Source organism: Acinonyx jubatus, chromosome A3 (assembly GCF_027475565.1).
Source record: "Acinonyx jubatus isolate Ajub_Pintada_27869175 chromosome A3, VMU_Ajub_asm_v1.0, whole genome shotgun sequence".
Taxonomy (NCBI): domain Eukaryota; kingdom Metazoa; phylum Chordata; class Mammalia; order Carnivora; family Felidae; genus Acinonyx; species Acinonyx jubatus.
The window spans coordinates 54431178-54446950 of NC_069388.1; the positions used below are offsets into that span (position 1 = coordinate 54431178).

At 46.6% G+C, this 15773-nt stretch overlaps 1 long non-coding RNA gene across 12 annotated transcripts in view; it reads left to right on the forward strand.

Annotated features, from left to right (window-relative positions):
• LOC106977962 (uncharacterized) overlaps positions 1–15773 on the forward strand; it is a 107948-nt gene that overhangs the window by 45657 nt on the left and 46518 nt on the right. For 10 of the 12 annotated variants that reach the window (XR_008289246.1, XR_008289251.1, XR_003423846.2 and 7 more), the window contains 4 exons: positions 266–388; positions 476–783; positions 2545–2632; positions 4658–4792. This is a non-coding gene — a long non-coding RNA (uncharacterized LOC106977962). Of the gene's footprint in view, positions 1–265; positions 389–475; positions 784–2544; positions 3433–4657; positions 4793–15773 lie in introns of all 12 variants that reach the window. The other 2 variants (XR_008289247.1, XR_008289248.1) reach the window with 2 other exon arrangements.

A 15773-nucleotide genomic window follows, 5' to 3' on the forward strand; every position in this document is an offset into this window, starting at 1 on the left:
TTGACAGCACAGTTACAGAGGCCAAGAAGTCCCACAATCTACTGTCTGCAAGCTGGAGAACTGGGAAAGCTGATCATGTAACTCAGCCCAAGTCTGAAGGCCTGAGAATCACAGGGATGTGTGTGGAGGGCAATTGTGTAAGTTCTAGTTGGATTCTGAAGGCTTAAGAACCAGAAGCTCTGATGCCCAAGGGCAGGAGAAGGTGGATGTCCCAGCTGAGGCAAGGAGAAAATTCACCCTTCCTCTGCCTTTCTGTTCTATTCAGGCCCTCAGTGGATTGGATGATGCCTACTGGTGAGGGTGACCTTCTTTACTCATCTACTGGTTGAAACGCTAGTCTCTTCCAGAAACATCCTCACAGACACATCCAGAAGTAATGTTTTACCAGGTATCTGGGCATCTCTTAGCCATGTCAAGTTGATGCATAAAAATAACCAGCACAGTAAGTATTCACCACAATGTTCTTTCATTCCAGGCTTCTGTAGATGTTAACTTAGACTTGCAGCAGGAGACTGGTTTTGTGTGAGTTTGCCTGGGGAAGAAAATGGAGGTTCCACTATCTTCTGGGAGTTTTCCGTGGGCACTGACAGCCTGCTCGTGTGCCCAGGGCCGAAATCTGTTATTCCATCTCAATCCTAGAACCCACGATCACAGCTCATCCTGGGTTTAAAGGAGGGCCTATGAGATGAGAAGCTTTTTGGACATATGACCAACATTCAGATAAAACACCTGCTCCCACCGAGAACCTTCAAAGCCAATTTCATCTGCTTTTGGCCCCTTCAGGTACTGTTCCATGGAGGGTTTTTTTTTTTTTTAATTTTAATCTCCTTCTAAACTGTATATCTCATACCTGACCCCATCTCTCCATTCCTACTTGGCTATTGTCCAAGTTCAAGGCCTTATCACCTCTTGCTTGGACTATGGCACTTGTGGGGCACCTAGTGTCCATTTCATCCCCTTTCCAGCCGTCCAAGTGCTCACTCTAAAATGGGCAGCTGGCCTGTAAGTCCATGTTGAAAATTGCTCCGTGGCTCTCCATTGCTCTATGAGGGGAAGTCCGGGCTCATGAACATGGCACACGACTTCTCCTATGACCTGGCTCTTGCTTGCCTCTCCAGCAGCTCCATTCTCCTCTTCAGTCTTTGCCTCACACTCCGGAGGCTCTGTCTGCTGCAGTTCCCAGTGTTCCCCTAGGGTTCTTTGTGTCCCAGCTTTTGTGTATGCTGATCTTGCCCCAGGGGATGGACTGTCCGTGGCTTTTCCCCGGGCAGTCCATTCTTTAACAATCAACCCAGGCCAGAGACCCTTGATCCCACCCAGCTGGAGCTGCATGGTCTCCTTCTCATCCATGCCTCTGTCTCTGATTAGACTCTGAACTTCCTGAAGGCTGGGTCCAGATTTTAGTTATTCCTACATCTATAACTCACTCTGTGTTGGATGATAGCAGGTGTTCAATAAACACATATAGACTTAAACAGAAGGAACAGCACTTACTAGTTGACTGGTTTGAGTTTCATTCCGTCTTTTTTTTGGAAGCCCCAGATGGAATGAAATGGTCCAAATGCCATGACTAGAAGGGAGGCAGGAAGGCAAAGGTTATGGAAAATCTGCAGATATCAATCTCTTCCTGAATGACTGATTGCGGTTCATCTGATTAAGACTCTTATGATGGAATTCGCTTTTTCTAGAATGGATTGGTAACAAGGATTTTCTATAAAGAGAGATTTTTCCAGAGAACCAAATTTGAACACTTTCCTCCAAGAATTTAAATGAAAAAAAAAAATAATCCTACTTGAAAGGCAAATTGACCAATGTCCTTCCCCTTTTCTCTTATTAATAAAAGAGTTTACACAGAAACTCTATAAGAAATTGTGTAAGAGATTCACAAGGATCATTAAAGTCTCTACTAGACGTTCACTTTCACTTTGCAAAATTGGCTATACCCTCAAAATGGTATCACGTAAAAATGGACTTTCTGGGGCTCTTATATATGAATGGGTTTTAGTTGCACAGTGGGGCCATTCATTTTATTTGGCCCATTTATTGCAAGTACATTCTAAATTTGGCCTTAATTATTTTTCCTTTCACAAAAATATTTTGTGGGATCTTTTTGAACCCTGACTACTTCCTTCTTGCCCCTTAAAACAGAATCCAGGAGTGTTATTTTTGTTCTCTTCTAATTAAAATAATTGCTTGGTTCCTTTTAACTAGATTCATGCAGTTATTAGCCTAATACATGGATGGGTGCCATGGGGTGCTTGAGAAACAAAATGAAAAGTGATCATGTAGCTTCACATGAAAAAGATTCTGTGGTGCCAAGGAGTATTATTCCTTTCAGCCGGCATCTTATAAGGGCCTTTAGTAAACCTTGTCCCCCACCCCCCAGACCCTTACTAAAAGACTATTAAGTGAAAGAGTGCTTCTATTTTCTCTATTAGGTAGACAGTGAACTCGGTACAATTTGAAGAGGGGCACTTGATATGCCGGGTATGGCACAAAGACTGGGGGTCTGGTTTTAATCTCTGCCCCTGCTTTGTCTTACAGAGTAGCTGCAATTGAAGGATAAATGCTCCATGCCAGTTGGTGTTTGTTCAGAGGACACTGGAAGAAGAGGGACAAAGGTGGCCTGGATGTATGTGTTCATCAAGGGTTGTCAGGACCCCGTTTCTAAAAGGAGGTTTTAAAATAATGTTTTTGACATCGAGATGGTTCTGGAAGTTGATGTCGTCCAACAGTTTGGCAAACGAAGGAAGGAGGCCTGCGGGCTAAAGCTGACGTGTTGCCTGTCTTTTGTAAATAAAGATTTATTGAAACACAGGCACGCCCATTTGTTGACGGATTGCCTGTTGCTGCTTTTGCACTAGAACACGGAGTAGTAGCGACAGTGACCACATGGCCTACAGAACCGAAAGAATTGACTGTGGTTCTTTACAGAAAAAGGGTGCTGGCTCTTGATGTAGTCTATCCAATTCGCTGAGTATCTTCTAAATAGCTACTCCATGCTGACAAATGTATTCATAGGCATTCGGATAGCAGCTCTCATCTGATGAAATGCTGAGGGCCTTTGGGAATGTGCTGATGTAACGGGTGTTCAGTACTGGGCGTATGGACAGCAGGAAGTGACGCAGATTTGGGGCCGGAAGTCATGGTTGAGAAAAGACTCTGTCATTATTGTCTCAGTGGCAAGTCACTGATCACGGCTGGGCTCTTCCTTTGTCTGCTACATGGAGGAGAAGGTGCTGAAACTTCTGGCTTGGAGTTCACTTTTATTAACTACTTCAAGACCTTATGGAGGTCAACATTATGGAGGTCTGCCTCCAGGCCAAAAGTTGGGCACCCTTTGCCACTAATGGGTCATTGAGTGGGTCAAGTGAGAGAATGTGAGTCTCTAAACCGTAAGATGCTGTATTTGTGACATAGGAAAACATCAGGGTAAGTGTTATTTCTGTTTGGCTTGTGAAGACGCAAGACAGATAGCCTACCCCAGGTCAAGTGCTAAGCCATTAGAGGAGCTGGAAGCTAGGTTTCCTGATTTAAGTCACCATTCTTTACAGCATACCATATGCTGTTTTAAAAATTTTACTTTATTTGAGAGACAGAGAAAGTGCAAGTCGGGGAGGGGCGGAGAGAGAGGGAGAGAGAGAGAGAACCCCAGGCAGGTTCCTCAAATCAGTGTGGAGCCCAACTCAGAGCTTGAGCCCACGAACCGTGAGATCATGACCTGAGCCGAAGTTGGACGCTTAACTGACTGAGCCTCCCAGACGCCCCCACCATATGCTTCTTTACAGCCTGTTTCTTTCCATGGCTTCAGAAAGGCTCAGTTCTTTCGTTCGTTCATTCATTCATTCATTCATTCACTCGTTCACTACTGAATATTATTTAAAAGCCTGCTATGAATGGAAAAGGAGCTGAATTTTTCAGGGAGAGTGAGGACTATGTAAAGAAAAGTTGGAAGACTCTCAGAATGATTTTGTTCTTAAATCATTGTGATGAGAATCCTCCAGAAGGATACAGATTCTTCTCTCGATTTCCTCTGTCCTGCCCAACGGGCTGGCCCTTAGTTGTGATATGGAGAACAAAAGAGTAGATGGGTTGGAAAAGGAAGAGCAATCCTGTCATTCAACAGCCTGACATGTTCTTTTATGGTGTGTGTGCGTGTGTGCGTGTGTGTGTACTATTTATGTGTGTGTATATACCATGAAAGCAAAGAGAGAGATGCTGAAATGTTGATAGCAGATTGTACCAGCAACTAACGGTTGCAGACCATCTAGGTTTGGAAGATTTGCAAGTTAACATTTTGTATATAAAGTCCAAGGGCCTCCAGATCAGAGGAATTTTCAAATACGAATTGTCCAATTAAGTGACATAAATTAAACATGCCAGATGTGGACTTATTTTACCACACTGTTTAAATACAGCCTTCATTCAGATTGTATTCATTCAATGATGTGTCCTGTAATTTTTGAAATGATGATTATCAAATGTGCCCAGAGGAAGCAGCTTCCACCAAAATACTAAGTTTGCCTTGTCATGGTCAGAGAAGTGAAATTCTTGAAAGTTTCTGTTTTTGATACTTGCTATTTAAACAGGGAAATTTGCCAATATTTTCTTAATATCCAGTGTTGTGGGCTACTTGTATTTTGTTTTTTTTTTCCAGGTTGATCCGCGAGCCTAAGTCTATGGTTCTCTGAAGCAAAGGTGCCAGTGAAGTTGCTTCATAAAAAAAAAAAAAAAAAACAAACCTTCCAGAATCTTCCATTGGAGAATTGTCACCTGTAAAGACCTCTGAGAGGTACAGTAGAAAATTCTGCCTTATTCTCCTCCCCCTCCCATCCCATAAGTCAGTCACAGCCCTGACAACTGAATTTGGGGGGGGTGGTATTTGCTTCTGTAATTCATTAACGAAACCATGTTACTTCTCAGATGGTCCCAGGACCCAGGCTGCTGCTATTTTAAGAAACGTAATTTGGTTCAGCACACAAAAAACATATTCATAGCAGGTCTTAGTAGTGATACAGGTAACACTTTTCAGATAACTGTGAGAAATTTGTAAGCATTAACTAATTTATTTAACTTCCCTGTAATTGAGTGAATTTTCTTCCATTTGCGGCGCGAAAGCCCTTCCTTTTCTAATTCTAATCTTTTAGCAGGTGTTCTCCTGAATAATTGTCATTAGGGTGGAAATGTTTTGTAGAGGGGAAATAAATCTTTCAACACAGTGTAAAATCCCACCAGAATAGATGACCTCCATTTCCTCAGTGTATAGCCTATTTTTAAGTGATTAAACAATGCTCTGGAAAAAAGTCACATTTCCTTGAAAACCATAGGAACCGCTCTCATATTACTACAGCCGCTGTCACTACCACTAATGTGTGCCATGTTCCTGATGGTTTACACGTATTACTTTGAGTTCCCCAGGAAGGGGAACTTGAGGAAGAATTTCATGTGCTGTCTCTTTAGTGGAGAGGTCAGTCCCAGAATGGGACGGGTTTGGGAGAATGGTGGTGAGGCTGAGACGAAAGGAGCAAATACAAGGGTGTGTTATTGATGTGGTCCCAACTTGGTGTGTGGCGTAACTGATTGCTCAGTCCTTGGGAAGGTGGTAGGCTAAATATTGGCCTCCAGAGAAATGTCTTATATCCTAATTCCTAGAACCTGTGAATGTTACCGACTGTGCCAAAGGCTTTGCAGATGTGACTAAGGGTCCTGAGGTGGAGCGATCACCTTGGGTTATCGGGGTAGGTCCTAAATCCGATTGTAAATGTCTTTATAAGATGGCGGCACAGGCAGAGGTAGATCTGACACACGGAGGAGAGGGCAGTGTGATCAGGGAGGCAGGAGTTAGAGTGATGGGGTCACTCTAGAACGATCGCATGTGGGCGGTCACTGGAAGCTGGAATCCATGAGGAAGGGACCCCCCGGTAGGGCCTCTGGAAGCGGCACAGCCTCTACTGGCCCCTCGGCAGTACTGACCGCAGACTTCTGCAATAATCCACGTCTGTTGTTCTGAGCCATCACATTTGTGGCAATTTGTTATAGCAGCCACGGGGACCCAATACAGGGACTGTCCTCCCAGAGCATAAACCATGAGGTCTCAGGATGGACTAATAGAAGGAAGATGACAAAAGAATTTGTTGGCTAGTGCCAACCACCGATTGGTGAACGGTTTTCCTCGTGGAACATTAACACCCCCTTACTTCCCCGTCTTACCTCTGGGCTGAGCATGGCTGGGAGAGGAGTTTCGCTGGAGTTGTCTCATGCTTCATGGGTGATAGGGAAGCTCCGGGAAGGGAGGGCAGAGGCCAGCCAAGGGGACAGAAGAAGAGGCTCCATTGGGTTGCACATGACGAAGTCTGTGGAGTGGAGGCAGGGGGAAGCAAATAGCTGACAGTCCAGAGCAGTGTGGCCAAGTCACCACCTGAAAGGTGGCACACAAGGGGATTTGAAGCAATGTTTTCCTTGGCCCTCCTCACAGGCGCACGAGGCCCGGGTGGTATGATCTCGTCAGCATGCACTCATTCTCCGGTCTTGAATAGCATTAGCTTCTGGAGCTCACTGTCACTCAGGGCTGCACGTGTCACCTTCAAATGCGGTCATGGAAGTCCTTTCCGTCAGTTGGGTCAAAAGCTGCCCTCGCGGACTACTCCACGAGTGGCTCTAGGTTTACTTCTTGATGCACATTAAAATAAGGCTCATTCTTGCATGTGATAGCTCTCTGCAAATATTTGAAGACAGTTTTTATCCTTTTCCCCCCTACCACGCAGAGCTCCTCCCACTTCTTCAACTCGGGCATAGGGGAGGAGCTTTCTCTTTGTGGCTGGTGGCCATGCCCACCCCTCCTCTGGCCAGGTTTCAGTTTGTGTCCCCGTAGGGAAGCTCACAGAATGCCCCAGAACTTCAGGTATGGTCTTCTCGGGCATATGGGGTTCTTCCTTCCTTGGTTCTTTACGTCGTTTAATGTAGCCAGAGATTCTTGTTATTTCATTTTTTGCCAAGCACGACGTTTTTTTTTTTTTTTTGGTTGTACTGAGCATAGTGTTGATCACAGCGCTTCTGACACTTGTTTGTGTACGGATGACCCTGGAAGTGTAGGTTAGTACCAAAGGTGCCCCAAGGGCTCCAAAGAATGAATCACTTTGCAAGTGGTGTTACTGTATGATCAAATCGTGGAGATCAGAGTGTCACCCCACGTCAAGGCACACAAACAGGCACAGTTTTGTGCAGTGTTGAGGTCAGTTGGGGATCCCTACAGGTCAGCACCAATTGGCCACGTGAGATTGAAGGGCTCTCTCAGCCAACCTGCCCTGTTACCGGCCTTCCTCCTCAGAACAAGGAGCCAACCAACCAAATCCAGTTCTGGAGAGGGAGGAAATCTACCCTGATAGAGCAGGCAGCGTTCTACTCGTGGTCCAATCCAAGACCCCAGCACCTTCTTGCAGGAAGATTACCATGGACTAAGAAAGCCAGTGGACAGGTGTTCTACATCCATTATCTGCCATGTTCACAGTAACCCTGCAAGGTAGATATTGCAGTCTTCAGGTTACAGATAGAGAAATTAAGGCTCAGTTCAAAGGAACTTTCCCAAGGTTTGAGCATAGCAGACCTAGGGTTGAGATTCAGGTGGGTCAGTGTTTCTGCTACACCGTGTGGTGGCTAAAGTGATTTTGAAGCTGTAGGAGAGGGAAGGGTGGGGGGGTCTTTGGATCTCTGTAGGTGCACTGAGCCTTGAGCTGACCCTTCCAGGCCTCCCCAAAGGAGCTGGGTAGAACACGGTTGGCATTAAATGGCTAGTCTTTGTAAGTTCTCCCTCAGTGACTGGGTCTTCTAGTGTCATACACGTTAGGAAACATCTCCGCCACATTCTGGCCCAACCTCCACCGTTCACAAATTCGGGACTTTCTTTGGCCCAACACCCATTCGCTAAGTGCCTTCTGGGTCTTTTGCACCAAGCCAAGATAGGGACGGAAGAACAGGGGCCCTTGGTTTAGGTCATGCAGGCTGAGAGTGGAGGAGTTTGGATGAAGGTCTCAACTGTCTAGGTCATTGATTCCAATCCTGCAGAGAAGCCAGTAACATTAGAACTTCCTCTGGGCGTCTACCCAGACCGAGGTGTTCTTGAACCCATGAGGTTGGATAATACTGTGTGAAGCATTATCCAACCTTTTACCTCTATCTAGTTTTTTCTTTTCACTTTCACCTCATTCAAGCAACTAGGCCAGTGCCTATTTTTTTTCAGGGAGGGAAGTGACAGTGAAAAATACGTCTTCCCTGGTGGTGGCAGATTCTTTAGGTTGACACTCTAAATCCCCGCCCTACAGGATAGTTCTGTAACAGAGGCTAGAAAACCAACAGCTCACCTTCCCACCACCCTTCAGATTGGAGTAGGCGGATGCCTCCAGTGCTGGCGAGAAACGTAGGCCATGGTCCATCGTAGCCACTTCCTTCCCAGCCAGCTTTGTCCTGCTCACATGATATGGGATGCCCAGGGGACAGCGGCCATTGTTAAACAGCACTAAACAGGCTGGAGGCTAGGAAGAGCCTGGTTCTTTGACTGCGTCTTTGTTTCGCCCTGTGCCCGATTTTTTTTAAAAGGTTTTATTTTATTTATTTTTGAGAGTGGGGGGCAGGGAGAGAGGGAAGGAGCGAGAATCCCAAGCAGGTTCCGTGCTGTCAGCGCAGAGCCCAACACGGGGCTTGAACCCACGTACCGTGAGATCATGACCTGAGCCGAAACCAAGAGTCGGACGCTTAACTGACCGAGCCACCCAGGTGCCCCGGTGCCCGACTTTTTTGTGTCTCACATTAAATATCTATTTGGTCAAGCCTCTGTTGTTGGGTTTCTGTGATATCCTTCCAGACGCAAGCCTTACGGTTTTGCTACATTCTTGGGGGAACAGAAAGCCTTTAGGGCCCAGCTAAAGCGTGGAGATTACAAAGTCTGTGGGTACATTTCACAGTCTTGATGGTGGGGGAAAGGGCAGGGAGAAGGAGATCTATCCTTGGTCTCTTGACATCTGGTAGGAGCTGTAATTGTGGAGCACGAGGCTGTCCAGAAGCTTGGGCAGAAGGCTTGTGAGGACCAAGGGGGGGGGGGGAGGACTGAGCGACATATCAAAGGTTGCCTGAATAGACACGTGACATCAAACACTGATGGCCTCTCCCTTACCATGTCTTAGAACTAAAGAATCCCCAGAACTTGGCCATGGCTTAGGCACAAGGGAGGCCCCAATTCTGATATATTTCTCTCTCTACATATAAAATATTTATTTTGAGAGACAGAGAGAGGGAGCATGAGCGAACCCAGGGGAGGGGCTGAGGGAGAGGTAGAGAGAGAATCCCAAGCAGGCTCCATGCTGAGCATGGGCTCAATTTCATGACCGTGAGATCATGACCTGAGTTGAAATCAAGAGTCGGATGCTTAACCGACTGAGCCACTCAGGCGCCCCCAGAACTTACATATTTTTAATACCTGAGCTGAGGACTGAGATTAGCACCGGGTCTGTGTTAGAATGGGCAGAACACGTAGAAACCCTCTTTGCAAGGTCGAAATGGATGAGTCACACTGGATGAACCCAGGGGTCTGCCTGCCTCCACTCCTGCGTGGGGGGAGGGGGGGGCGACACCATACCCCTGAGCGGTGGCACGGGGCTGCTGGGGTTCCGAGTGTTTTGGGGGTCTCGAGCTGACCTCTGTGACGGGCTCCTTGTTCTCTCTTGCGATCCCTGAGGTGCTCCTCAGTGTCAGGACTTGTTTCCGTTCAGCGGGTAAATTCAGGATGGAGGCTCAGGGAGGGTGGGCCGAGAGAGGATGTTTGTCTCTCTGTCCTCACAGAAACGTTGCTCAAGACTGCTGAGGTGAAAGGGGGGGAGAATTCAGCAAATTGGTTTTGATTTTGGAGATGATTATAATTAAGCCAAATCGTTTCCTGCCTTCTTTCAAGGCTACCACTTTTCCAACTTTCCGTTCAGTTCGGTTCAGCCGCAGCACTGGGGTTATTTGGTCCTCTCAGAGTTGGATGTCTGGCTGTGGGCGCTTTTCCAGCCCCTGGTAACCGTGTGACCTGGGGCAAGTCACTTTCATGTGTCGCCGTGTCATCTGTAAAACGGAGTGGACGACTGGGCCCCCTCACAGGGTTGGGTGAGGGGTAAAGCCCTGGGAACGGGACTGACACGCAGCACACAGAGCATGCCGTGGGCTACTCATCGGGCTCAGGCTCCCTCACCTGAAGCCCCATCATTCCCTAGGAGACAGGGGGCACTGGCATCACTATGAAAAAGCTACATCATCCGGTGCAAGTCTAATGCTTGCCTTCCGACAAGAGCGGCGAGCTACAAGTTCACGTTTATATCTTTGCCTAGGTGTCTACTGAGTAGCATTGCTTTTCGCGTTTTGTTGGAGAGGAGGTCATTGGCTTCAATTCGCTCCCTTGTGCTTCCTGGAAAAGTGGTGGCTTGATCACCGAAGGGACCCTTCTGCTCCACCCCCATAGGGGCTTCCGAAGATTGCCCGGTTCTATCACGGGGTTGAACTTCCCATCAGGAAGTCAAGTATGGTCGGAATAAATCTTTTAAAATGAAATCCCTGCTTGCATCATTTATGGTTACATCTTCTTTCCTTTGCTCGATCCTAATGGTTGCTCGAGTTTGGATGACGGTCCCTTATTCCTCATCGCAGGAGCAACCCTCCCCGCCCCCACCGGGGGAGAGGGTTCTCCATGAAAGTTGGTTTCACTCTGTTGCTCAGAAGGGCTGTATTCCAATGAGCTCCTTCCCTTCATTCGTTATGCTGAAATCATATTTCTAGAGGACAGAGATGAATGCCTTGTACTTATCTGATGAAAATGCCTGTTGTTTTAAATCTATTCTCACAGACTTTTCCCCTCTGATAGACATTCAGCGACACAACACATTAAAAATTATATCTGTATCCGTGGTTTCCGCTGTTGTGACTGTGGCCTGTGCGCATGTGCTTGGACCGAAGCGAGCGGCGCTAACCGAGGGGTCCCCTGTTCCGAGCGGAATGTATCGGACAATTCTGAAACAGTTGCCGCTTTGAAAAAAGTAAGATTGGGTTATATTTTTTATTGATTGGCTAGAAAAATCGCACAGTTGTGTAAACACCAAATGTAAAAATTACATTACAATGAAAAAGTACAAGGAAACACTATTTACCAAAGGCTTTTTACCCAAGTGGCAGTAACGGAGTGACCCATTGTTATGGGCAATTCGGCAGGTCTCTCTTCTAGGCCATTTTCCAAATGTTTTTGCTGTTCAGCAGGGCCTGGGGATCAGGACTGAGTATAGTTTAGTCCTTGCCCACGGGCGTCATCAAAACCTCCGTTCATCTTTGAGTTCTGTGCTCCCCACTTTACCGAAAGAATAACGCCTCCCCCAGAATTACGCAAAAATCGTCGGCAAAGTTAATTGAAAGCCGGATCTCTTAATGTTTTTCTCTTTCTTAAGTGATGGCTTGCCTTCTGAAAAGTGAGGTTTGAGTCAAAAGACGGCTTTAATTGAAGATGAGTGAATTGGTAGGAGAGAGAAAGTGGAGGTAGAAAATTTTCCAAGAGACTGAAAGATAGTGTTTGCATTTAGGATCTCCTTTCCTTTCAAGTTTTACACTGGGGCTTAAGGAATGTTACCAGATGCGAAGAATGACCACGGCCGCTGCTCCGTTGTCTCCTTCAAGGGCTGGAAATGCTTTGAAGGAGACCGGCCTCTTCCCTTTCCTCCCACGGGGCCAGAGAGAGCATGAGGGGCAAAAGAGAGCAGTGGAGGACTTCCTACCACCAGAAGGAGGTCAGCTTCTTTATTCTAAAGATTCTCCACCTTTCTGATGAGTGAGGTATTCATATCATAGGGATTCAGGCCTGTGATTTGGCTTAATGCCAGCAATACGTGTTATATTTAAAGCAGCTGATAATCTGCAAAGTAAACTCCTTCGCTGGATTCGCATGCCCATTTGGGGAGGCAAACGCAACTGGTATTTTAATCTCTACTTTGTGGGGGAAGACACAGAGACTCCAGTGGATTGGAATTTGTCCAAGATGACCCAACCAGCGAGGGGGACTCGGGTCTTTCGGCTTCTAGGGGAAGAGGTAGGGGGTCAAGGCCCAGGCACTTACCTTGATGGAGCTCCCGATGCCGGGGTAGACAAGGCTCATCGTCAGCCACTAGGGACCCACACGGTGTCCCTATAGTGCCCTCACTTAGTGCCAGTCCTGCCACTGGGCTTTGCAATTCAGAATGCTGTTCTGACTCTCTTTGGTATCTTCCAAAATATTCAGACAAAGAACTCCAAAAGGCATCTGGTCAAGCTTTGCGAGGGGAGAAAACTTATCCTCCGATTCCCGAAGCCCTGAAGTCGGGGATTTGATTATGCTTATCATGATCTCAGCTTCCACCGCTCCAAATGTGATTAGTTTTGTAATTAGTTAATGTCATTACCTGTCATCAAATCCAGACAATGTTGGTCTCTCAAACCTCCCGTGGCACACAAACCCACACCCTGACATCTTTTCACTATTTAACACTGAGTTGCTTTAAGAATCCTGGCAACTGTCCCCTCTTTCCTAGACCACAGGTCTGAGAGTTAGGGGAAAGATGTATTTCTTGTGTTTCTTTAAGGCGATTTAAAATTCTTCGGTCCGCTTCCCAAAACTTTCCTTCACTCCAAGCAAAGCATAAATATAATCTTTTCAGCAAATCTTATACCCCACCGTATTTTCCTTCTTATGTATGTTGGCTATATTTTGCTTTGGGCGGAATGGCCAAAATAAGACCCAGTTTACCGTAGGGAAACACCCTGTTAAGAACTATTTTTACCTTATAGAAAATGCTGCTTGTCTTATTACTTACTTGCTACTAAATACTGGGCAAATGGTTTTCTTCTTTGCTTTGGTTCTACCATCCAACTGATATTCTCTGCATGCCTGTTGGGTGCAGGTACTTGGAATACAGCAGAGAACAGACTGGTGAAATCCCCGTCCTCTGGGAGCTAATGTTCCAGTGGAGAAAGGCAGAGAATAGGAACTGAGTGTTTAAAAGTACAGGACACAGTATGTGGGCTGGACATGTTCCGTTTGTCCCTCCAGACCCCCTCTTTCCCCTTTTCCACCCTGCTCTGTGGAGAATCCTGGGAAAGTAGGTCCCTAGGGGTGACATCAATGGCTTCTTTGCCAATAGGGTCTGGCTGGATCAGGAGCTGGAAACTGAGGCACAGGAGGGTGAGGTCAGGGTGCTGCTGACGGGTTAGTCCTTCCCGCTGGCCCTAGGGGGACACAATTGCTTTTCTGTGTGGCGGGAGTCACCCCCTCCCCAGTGCTGCTTCAAGCCTAGGGGTGATATCTGGTCGCCACAGTTTTGGTTTTCTTAACCCCAGTGACGCCTCTGTAAACAGACCCTTTGCTGGCCTCTCCTGAGTCACCCATTTGAATGAGCCCTCTGTTTCTCACCGGGACCCTGACTGGCACAGTAGGTTAAAAGGCAATGCCATGGAACAATGCCATTTCTTCCAGGCGTTCCCCCCACCCCCCCCCCCCAACCCCATTTGTCGGCTACATCGCTTGCTGTCCTGTGCACACTTTTGGACTAAATGTCATCCGACTTCAGGCTGCAATGCTCCCCTAGGACTCAGTTTCTCATCGATGGAGGCCACGTGATTCGTCCTCATTATACATTGCAAAACAAGGGCACCTCCTCTACATGCTCTGAAGACGGTGATTGTGTTCTGCGACCCTTGGCCAGCCCTCAGCACCTCGTGAAGTGTAAGGGGGCCACACAGACTTGCTCATTCCTAGACGGGTTCAGCAAGCCCCCGCTAACCAACAGGAAAGTGCGGGTGCCTGAGATGTGGTCTTCGAGACCCTTCCCAGCCTTGCTTCCTGCCCCCACAGCCCTACCCCCTGCTCTGTGCCTGTGGGGGCAACTCGTGCATTTCTAGCTCACCATGTACTTTTATTCCTCTGTGATAAAGACCCGATTCAGGAGTCCTCTTAGAAGACTTTGCTGGTTTCATCATTTTACGGAAAGGGAGATGATAGATAGGTTAGACAGATAGATGATAGATAGATAGATAGATAGATATTTAAAAGTTGTAATTTAATTAAATTTCCTAATTATGAAAAAGTTTCATGCTGACCATAGAGAACATAAAATACAAGTTAGGAAAATTCATCTTCCTCTCACGTGTAGGTACCACAGACATTTTGGATATATTCAAGAGGCTTCAACTCTAGCTTTGAGGGGAACACACTTATCCGTTGCCAGGCCATCCCTGTTGACCGACGCCTTCTTGTTTTCTAAAAACTTTTATAGATTCCTGGACTCTTTTGCCTGCCCGGTTCACGCTGGCCTGAACTGCCCACTTAAGCCAAACTAAGTATTTTCCTTGTCTGCATTGAAGCTTATTGCTTAGGTTTGGGGAGCGAATCCAGGCTCTGTGCTTGGTAGTTCATGGCATCCCCTTCTTCTTCAAAACAGGGTCCAAGGTTTCAGATGGCCTGGAGCGCTCCCCATGCTTGTGGGTGGTTTATATACTTATCACCTTCCTTCTGGAAACCCCTGAAGGATGCTGTCCGGTCAAGGAGCTTTTGCTCCTCTGTAACCTCCCCCCGGCTAGAGACTTCAGAGTGTGTTAAGGCCACATTAGGGCTTCCTGTGCAAAACGCCCTTGAAACCTGAAGTTCCCCATTTCTCTTGATAAAAGTGAGGTGGAAAGACGAAAAGCGTAACAGCTTAGTTACCTGATGGCACTTATTAGTTATCTTTCCTCAGAAACAGTCCTGACAGACTTCATGCGGATTTAAAAGTTATACTCTGGGGGAATTTGTCAACTCAAGCCACTGACTGAATGCCATTCATATGTTCCATTTTTGTTTTGTTTTGTTTTGTTTTGTTTTTAGTCTGAAATAGGATAGTGCACTCAAGAATCATTCAATATAAGTTTTAGTTTAAAATTCCCAGTTTCCAGCAGCCTATTCAATACACACACACACACACACACACACACACACACACACACGCACACAGCAGTCTGGCTAAAAAATATCCTCAGGAAACCAGCCTGGAAGAACAGAGGGTGAAACATGAATGAGCTATTTAGCTTTTCTTGGAAAATGGCATAATTCTCAGAGGGACCGAAGCCCAAGCATTCCCCAGATTTTTGTCAGGCACATGTACCAGTCCACAAAATGCTGGAACCCCAAACACAGAATCTGGATTCATTTCAATTTCAGTAATTCAGGTGTTTGTGGCATAGAATAAACACCACCCAGAAGGCAGCAATCCTGAGTTACCAGAAGTTCCAGCGTGCAATATAATTTTAGGCAACATTTTCAGCTTCTTCTACAGAGGGGATAGTTAAGTTAGTCATTCAGTTTGCACAAGCAGAACGTTTTACTATTTGAAAAAGAAATCCCGAGTCAACCAGCGTTTGGGACTAATATGGCTGAATTAATTTATTTTTCTAAGGTCATGTAGATCGAGCTTCAATCTGCTCGTGTCTTTATTTCGGCAAGTCGGTGGAGTGTCCGTTGAGTGGATGTGACAAAGTCCTGTTGTGTTAGACGTTGTGAGCTGGGACTTGACGTGATATCTGCTGCTTCTGGGGGAGCTTGCAATCCAGCCGGCGAGACCAGACAATTCTTATGAAACAATCAGTGGGGAGCGCAAGGCATTAAATAAAAAGTGTGAACAAGTATGGGACAGGAATCGAGAGGAGAGAGGGAGACAGAGTGGACTAGACTGTTTCTGCAAGGCTGGAGGCCACAGGGG